This window comes from Leptonychotes weddellii, unplaced genomic scaffold (assembly GCF_054177405.1).
Source record: "Leptonychotes weddellii isolate Sample4059 unplaced genomic scaffold, ASM5417740v2 HiC_scaffold_224, whole genome shotgun sequence".
Lineage (NCBI taxonomy): Eukaryota > Metazoa > Chordata > Mammalia > Carnivora > Phocidae > Leptonychotes > Leptonychotes weddellii.
In genome coordinates, this window is record NW_027812651.1 from 24,179 (window position 1) to 33,115 (window position 8,937).

At 35.3% G+C, this 8,937-nt stretch overlaps 2 non-coding genes across 2 annotated transcripts; both read left to right on the top strand.

Annotated features, from left to right (window-relative positions):
* Positions 1-538: 538 nt before the first annotated feature.
* LOC115942274 (U6 spliceosomal RNA) lies at positions 539-645 on the top strand. The gene has a single exon (XR_004076876.1). It is a non-coding gene; the product is annotated as a U6 spliceosomal RNA (small nuclear RNA).
* A 254-nt stretch (positions 646-899) lies between these two features.
* On the top strand, positions 900-1,050 carry LOC115942294 (small nucleolar RNA SNORA62/SNORA6 family). The gene has a single exon (XR_004076901.1). It is a non-coding gene; the product is annotated as a small nucleolar RNA SNORA62/SNORA6 family (small nucleolar RNA).
* The last annotated feature ends 7,887 nt before the right edge of the window (positions 1,051-8,937 follow it).

The window sequence follows — 8,937 nt, forward strand, 5'->3', positions numbered from 1 at the left end:
CATGAGTACTAGATGTTGTATGGATGTTTTAATCAGTATATAGTACACCTGAAACTAATATTACACAGTATATTAACTAACTGGAATTGAAATAAAAACGTAAAAAACATAAGCTATTATTTTCACTTTACAAAGGAAACAAAGACAGAAAAATGTTATATAATTGTTGAAGTTCATAATTCTAGTAAATGGTTAAACTAGGATTTGAACCAGGCAATTGGATTTAGAACCCATGCTCTTAATCAGTACACTGTATTTCCTTTATCTGTACTAATGGAATGCAATTTGCAGAACAATATATACAATATGATTCCATCATGTATTGAGTGTGTACTATGTGTCAGACAATTTTCTAATACTTCACATACACTAATTTAACCAACATAGCATCTCTATAAAACAGATATTGTAATTTCTATTTCACCTATGATAAAACAGAGGCACAGAGAAGTTAGGTATGATGTTCTATATTACACAGTTGTAAGTAGTATAGTCTGAGTTTGAACCCAGGCAGTCTTGCTTCAAAGCATGTTTACTTGTGCTCACTTCAACAGCACATACACTAAAATTGGAACAATACAGAGAAGATTACCATGGCCCCTGTGCAAGGATGACATGCAAATTCATGAAGCATTCCATATTTTTTTTAAAAGCAGCCTTTGTACTTAACTTCCTATTATAAGTGACTTCTTCTCTTATAACTGACTTAATAAATGTCATCATGTTTGTGAAAAAATGATACAGATCAAAATGTTAATAGCAGTTTCCTCTGGGAGGAAGCTTGCAGAGAGAAGGTGAAGATGTAATTTTACTTTTTACTCTCTATAATTGTATATGGTCTGACTTCTACAATGTTCATGAATTCATGTATTATTTGCATGATCAAAAAATAAATAAGTCATGCATATTGTTAGAGCTTGGAGTTGAGGCCACTAGCTGGCTGATGAACTCAAAAGTGTACATAGTATGCTACATGATGGGCAAGTCTTTCACTAACACAAGGGTCTCTGGCCCAATGAATGGAGTTTGATAGTAATTCTTGCTGCAAGTAAAAAGATAAAAATAAAATTAAATAAATAAAAAAATAAGTCACACACATAAAAGGACAAGAAAAAATTTACTACCTTCTTTAGAATATATATTTTTTCCAAACTTTTAAGTGTCTGGTCCATTCTTTAGAATAATTTTGAACTCAGATACAAACTGCCAAAGTAGACTTGGAAGCATAAACAAAAATCTACATAGTTGATACTTTCAGCTATGATTATCAGTAGAGTTCTTGTTTTACAAATAATTACTTCAAAATAATTATCACAAACATCCCATATAATAGGTTAATTCAAATTCTGTATGTCATACTAACCAATTTCTTTTAGGTTGCCAAAGACATCCTCTTGTAACAAATAGTGCATCAATTTAGCTTGGCACCCAAAGTAACAGCTCACAGCAAATCGAGACAATAAGTCACAATCTCACACCAGAAAGATAATGAAAACAACTGTAAAAAAAGTAGGTTTTCTACCACTGCTGCAACAAACGAATATTAAAAGAAAATGGAGATTGCAAATTGTTCCTAACCTAGACTCCTTCTTTGGTTATGTCCCATCTCCTTTGCCTCTCTCACTCCTATATCCAAACTCTAGCAGTCTCCTGTCCTAAATATCTTTGCCTTTCACTACTGTCATTTTCATTTTTGTATTGCTGCAGCTGCTCCCAATCTTGCCCCTTTCAAATCCACTTTACATGTTAGATTGATCCACCTTTTATACCAATAGCTAAATCCTTCAGTGGTATCTAATCATCCATGGGTTAATAATAAAAGATATAATTTATTGAGTATCTCATAAGTGAAAGATGCTCTTAGGCAACATCTGCACTCATTTAATCTTCACAGTAAATCTCCAAGTTATGATTTCTTTTTTATAAAACAAGAAACAGCCTTGAAAAGACTAAAAGTCAAAATCTGACATGAAACCTGAAGGTTTATGTGTTTTTTTACTGTTTATTTCCTCAGTTTCTATTCCTCCAACTTGCTCCCAAAGCTCCAATTACTACATTGCTTCATGACTGTTCCTTCCACCTAAAACTTCTCCATTCTTATAATTTCCTGGCATACTACACATCTTTCAGATTTCTGATTAGCTCTCACTTCTTCAGGGATACCTGCCTTGACCCATCTAGCCTGGTTTAGATTTCTCTACATTGCATTTACCTCACTTTATCAGATATCACTCTGTGAGTAACTTGAAGGTAAATGTTTTATCTTATTCATATTGATGTGCTTGTTCCTAAACATCATGCAAGCTCTCTGACACTTATCATCAATAATAATTATCATTTTCTGAACTACTGACATATCAGATCATGTGCCAAATACTTTACATACTCAATTCATTTAATCCTCACCATGATGTTGTCAGAAAGGCATCACCATTCACATTCTAATGATTGAGAAAATGGCATTCAGAAGGAAGTAACTTGCTAAAGATCCACAATTATTAAGTTGTGGAGCCATGGAATCCAAATTTGCCTAGCACAAAAGCTGGTGCTGAGGTTCTTTAGTCCTTCACTGTCAATTTCCACTGCTCATTTTTGACAAATCCAAAAAATCCTGTAAATATTATTGCTATCTTCAACTACTTGAAAATAAAGGCTAGAATAATGAGCTACGAATGTATTGAAGAGGAAATGGACATTAAAGCATGAGGTCATCTTTTTACACGGGGTGGAGGGAAGAAGTGCTAGGAGAGTTAGCCTCTATTGCACCCACTATCACATAAACCAAAATGTCAACTCCCAGACAGGAAAGCATGTTGTCCTCAAAAAGGGATGGGCACCGGAGAGAGAAAGGAGGCACTTCCCCGGGCTAAGAAAAAACGCATCAAAGTTGCTTTGGTGGTCCCCTCCCCTCCAAGTAAGCACTGGCACCATTTACTCTGTCCTTACAAACTTAGGCAATACAAGTTTTATTTTACCTGTTTCTTTACTCATCACGTTGTATTTTGGTCATTTTGTTCCCCAGTGTCTCAGTCCCTCATTCGCAGCTGCTGTTGCCAGACACAAAAGCTCATGCTTACCACCATTCCCAAGCAGGGAGATGGGAGAAGCAGTAAGAATGTGGAGTCCATTAGTTCTTCCATCCAGTCCTCCCCTGCACCTTGCAGATGAGGAGAGAAAAGGCCTTAACAGTTTAACACCCCAGAGTTCTTCCCCTCCCCCCAGGCCGACAGTCACCAGGCAGCGGCTTCCTGCGCCACAAGGGCACGAGTTTCCCAGCCAATCCAGAGTGCTCAGGCCGATGGCCCTTAGCAACAGTCTTGGAAAGGGGCAGGGCCAGGCTTTGGGACTTTGCATAGCTCAGCCTGAAGCAGTAGCGAAGTGACTGATTCTGGGTTACTTCTCCAAAGTAGCCTTGTAGTGGAAATAATGAGCTCCATTAAAGTCTATTATACCAGCGTGTCAGGGTCCAGGGAGGTGAGTGGAAAGAAAAGGGCCTTAGAGGGCAAAAAAGACTAGAGTGAAGACACTCTAGTTGGGGACTTCAGGGTTGTGCTAAGACGTTACCATCCCCATTTTGCCTTTTCATTCTCTAGCACCCTCCTCTCTAGGTTTTCAGGGATGGGAGGTACAGGGGAGAACAGAAAATGTGGTTATTGTCCTCACCCAGGTTGTGCTAGAAGAACTAACCGGTTTTGTTGGTCTGGGAGGTGCTCTAAGAACTAACCGGTTCTGTTGGTCTGGGAGGTTTCTGAGTCCTGAGCTCAGCCAACTTAAGTATTTCTAATACATTTGCAGATGTTTCAAATGGAAGAGATAAAGAACCCTGTTCTTTAGGATGTTTAGGATGGCAGATGGAAGAGATAAAGAACCCTGTTTAGGATAGGAGACGGAAAATGTCAGTGAGTAAATGGCCCAAATCCTCAGAGAAGACTGGTAGCCCCCAAAAAACAAACTGGTAATTTCTAAGAAGAACATGTATTTGCATAGATCAGACATGTCTCAGATTACAGTTTAGATAAATTATTTTGACCACGTTGTAGGAAATATTGTACAACAGTGGTTTCCAACAACAACATATTGTGAGCCATATATGTAATCTTAAATTTTCTAGTAGTGACTTAAAAAAAAAGACGAGATTAATTTTAATATGCTTTATTTAACACAAAATATACAAAATTTTATCATTGCAACATATAATCAATATCTAAAAAGAGATGTTATATATATTATTTTCTTATTAAGTCCTCAAAGTCCAGTATGTATATTGTGCTTACAGAGAATCTTATTTTGGACTAGCCACACTTCAGGTACTCAATAGTCACATGTCGCTGGCTAATGGTTATCACATTAGACAGCTTAGCTATAGAAGGACCATCATATGGCTAAGATCCTCATTCTGCAAAAGTTTTGGAGAAGCAAAAAACTGAAGAATTTGGAATTGATTATAAATGGTTAACATTCATCACACTCCTTCTGTGTGTCAAGACACCATGATAGATGCAGGGAGCAATGAGATTTGTTCTCAGCCTAGAAAGAGTACATTGCTTTTGCAGAAAGCTTTATCAACTAGATTTGGGATTTCACCCAGATAACAAGAAGCAGTTTTAAAAATAAAATTATGGGCCTTTTGACTATTTTTTTTTAACATTGTGATTTATTTTATCAGATATGGTACTAAGAGTCTGTAAGAGGGAATGATTTAGAATCAATAAGGACCACAATGGATGCAGCAGAAGACTCACCCAACTCTTGGTCTGTTTTTCTCAAACTGTAACATGAAATTCATCTGGAGGGCTTGTTAAAACATTCCTGGGAGCCACTCTCAGATTCTGTAGTTTTGGGGTGGGATAAGGCTGATGCTGTTGGTCTTATGAACCACATTCAGTGTAGCACTGGTCTAAGTAACTGTTCTCTTAATGAGGTTCCTCTGAGAAAGTTTTGAAAAAACACTATAAAAATGTGACAAATCACATGCACCATTGCAATTTTAAAAACTAATGAGCCTCAGAAAGTAGAAATGTTGCATAATGGACTTTCAGAAACTTCTCAGCTATCAGTTGCAAATAGACAGGGTTTTCTAACCATGACTGGATTACATTTTTAAGTCATCAAACAAAAAGCTTTCTGCCATGCACTTTTGTAGAAATCATACTTGAATAAGCTGGGGTTTGTACTTGTCAAATTGCTTTCACATATGTTTTCTCATTCTAGTATCAGAGATTTTATGTGGCAAAATTGCCTAAGATTGTCATGTGAAAAATGTAGAAAACTCAAATTTTAAGATTTATGTTACAGTTATTAACAAAAAAATTGTAGTTATAAAATATGTTTAAAAGATAACCAATTATTACAATTTTACTTTAGCAGTAGTGTTTCAGAGGAAAAGACAATGTGGGGATATACAGTATTTTAGCAACTAATACAAATCTTACAGTTCATATAAGAGGATATAGGAAGAACTGGTGACTTTTATTCACTCACATTATTTATAAATCTTAATTGTCTGATGTACTTTATTTTCTCATTCTGTGGATTTTATCTCTGTACTTAGGCATTGTCTCTGATTATGGTTTAGAACATGTAGTATGTTCCTTCAAATGTAAAAACCTGGTATCATGTCCATTTCCTACACAGAGCTACCATAGATATTAGCATAAATTAATGTAATGATGAGTTGAAAAGTGTGCTTCAACTGTTAGCAGAATGTTCATACCACTTCATGTGCAGTATGAAATCAATATGGCAAATATTTATAGCCCATTAGAGATTTTAATTCCTACTGACACTGTACTGTATTTCTTCATATACATACTAAACACATTTACATATTACATATATACTATATGTGTGTGTATGTGTTTATCATAAGAAAATTACCTAATTTTTGCTCCTCAAAGAAACATCACACCATTAAAAGCTATTCCTCCTCCATAGCATAATGGAGGGGCAAAACAAAACATAAACCATTAGGGTCAGTTGATTAACATCATTCTATCTCTCTATATTTTTGTCTATCTAGGTGAAGCAGAGACAGGAAGAAGTTACCAGAATTTTAGATATTTACAAAATAAAGTATGAATTAATAGATATTTCTGTCAGTTTGAAAGTACTTCAAGAAATGAGGATGAAAGTTTCCACCCCTAAGGCTCTACCACCTCAGATATTCAACGGCCAAGAATATTGTGGAGTAAGAGTAAATGTCCATTTTTATTTTATTTTATTTATTTTATTTATTTTCATGTCTTAAGGTCATATGCATGGGGAAACAATACATTTATGGGCTGTGAGGCCCAGGGTTCTTCATTTATACAATAACTTAATTATGGTCCTGAAGATAAGGCAATGTGTACTTCATTATGAAAAAAATATCATAAAAGCAAAATATATCATGCTGCTTGTTTTGAGATACACAGTATTTTTCATCATACATTATAGTATGAAATGACTGATACCAGTGGGAATTTTTTTTTTTTTTATCTAACATAGCTGGCAGATGTTTGCAAAGGCCCAAACAAGATGATTAGCAAACTTACTAGACACTTGAATTTAATGATTTCATAAGTGGAAATAATCAGCATTGTTATTACAAGTTAATTTTAATTCCTTTTAGGATTTTGAAATGTTTTACAAGGCAAAGGAGAACAAAGAGATTCTGAAATTCCTGAAGATGGAATGAATGTGCAGTGATGATACAAAAGATGTTTACTGAGATGGATCGGCAAATACTTCCATAAACATTGGTTACTTTTAATTATAACAATAGAAGTATTTCATTAAAGTTAATTGATATCTAGATTAATTTGCAATCACTAACATGGGGGCTTTTACAATTTCAGTTTTGCATTAAAGTCATTTCTCTTTTACAGAGTGAACATTTTATAAAGCTGTGTAAAAAATTATTAAATTTCTATCAAGATCAAAATTTTCTTTTGTCACTAGTAGCTGTCAATTTATAGGCATGAAATAGACTTTTAGTGCAATTTTCAATTAACTTTCAGCTTTATTTTTAAATGTTTCTCAGTACAATTTTGAAGAGTTTATATACTGTATTGAGGCCATTTAAAGATTTTATTTATTTATTTTTAGAGAGAGAAAGAGGGAGCATCAATGGGCAGAGGCAGAGGGAGAGAGAATCTCAAGTGGACTCCATGCTAAGTGTGGAGCCTCACACGGGCTCAATCTCACAACCCTGAGATCATGACCTGAGCTGAAATCAGGTGGAATCTTAACTGAGTGAGGCACCCAGGTGCCTGTACGGGAGCTATTTTAAAAAAGAAAAGAAAAAAGCAGATCACTGGGTCCCATTCCAAGTCTTCCTAAATGGAAATTGGGAAGAGAATAAGAATTTGTATTTTAACAGATTTCTCAGGTAATTTTTTTTTTTTTTGTACACAAAAGTCTGGGAAATGATATTAAAGAATAGCAACTTCAGGTCACTTGTCTCTTTACCCCCACCTTTGATATAAAATGGTAGCCTTCTTCCAAATTTCTCTACCTGTGATTTCTATCTTGTTGCATTGCACCTGCATCCACTCAAACCCCAAGTCAGAAAGCTGGGATTCATCCATAATATCACCCACTCCCTCACTCTCATATGCAATCAATCACCAAACCCTACATGAGCTAGTCTTAATATCCCAGTTACCCCAAATTCTCTAGCTCTCCAGCTCTTTACCTTTGTTCATGGCCTCATCACTCTTGCCTGTACTATTGCAGTAATATCTTAACTCCCTACTTCCAGTTTTACTATTCTAATACTTGCCCTCTGCTTCTAAATCAGTCCTTTTCAACCTTTACTGAATTTTGTAAGGATCTGAGGAACTTGAAAGACCATAATTTCTGGATCCTATCTTTCTTTCTTTCTTCCTTTCTTTCTTTCTTTCTTTCTTTCTTTCTTTCTTTCTTTCTTTCTTCTTTCTTTCTTCTTTCTTTTTCTTTCTTTCTTTCTTTCTTTCTTTCTTTCTTTCTTTCTTTCTTTCTTTCTTTTCTTTCTTCTTTCTTTCTTTCTTTCTTTTCTTTCTTTCTTTCTTCTTTCTTTCTCTCTTATACTATTTAATTTTTTAATTTAAATTTTAATTAGTTAACATCCAGTGCAACATTGGTTTCTGGAGTAGAATTGAGTGATTCATCACTTACATACAATGCCCAATGCTCATTACAAAAAAGTGCTTTCTTAAATACCCATCACCCATCTATCCCAGTCCCCACCCACTTCCCTCCATCAACCCTGTTTTCTCTCTATCATTAAGAGTCACTTATGACTTGTTTCCCTCCCATTTTTTTCTTTTCCCCTTACCCATGTGTTCATCTGACTTCTTACTTAAATTCCACATAAGAGTGAGCTCATATAGTATTTGCCTTTCTCTGACTGATGTATTTCACTTAGCATTACACCCTAACTCTGTCCCTGTCTTTGTAAATGGCAAGATTTCATTCTTCTTTATGACTGAATAATACATACAAACATACCTTTGTGTGTGTGTGTGTTTTCTGTATCTCTGTTTTATTTTTTTAAATTTTATTTTATTATGTTAGTCACCATATAATACATCCTTAGTTTTTTTTCTTCTTTTTCTTTTTTTTTATTATGTTATGTTAATCAACATACATTACATCATTAGTTTTTGATGTAGTGTTCCATGATTCATTGTTTGCGTATAACACCCAGTGCTCCATGCAGTATGTGCCCTCTTTAATACCCATCACCAGGCTAACCCATCCCCCACCCCCTCCCCTCTAGAACCCTCAGTTTGTTTCTCAGAGTCCATAGTCTCTCATGGTTCGTCTCCCCCTCCGATTTCCCCCCCTTCATTTTTCCCTTCCTGCTAGCTTCTTCATTTTTTCTTTTCTAACATATAATGTATTATTTGTTTCAAAGGTACAGGTCTGTGATTCAGCAGTCTTACACAATTCATAGCACTCACCATAGGACATACC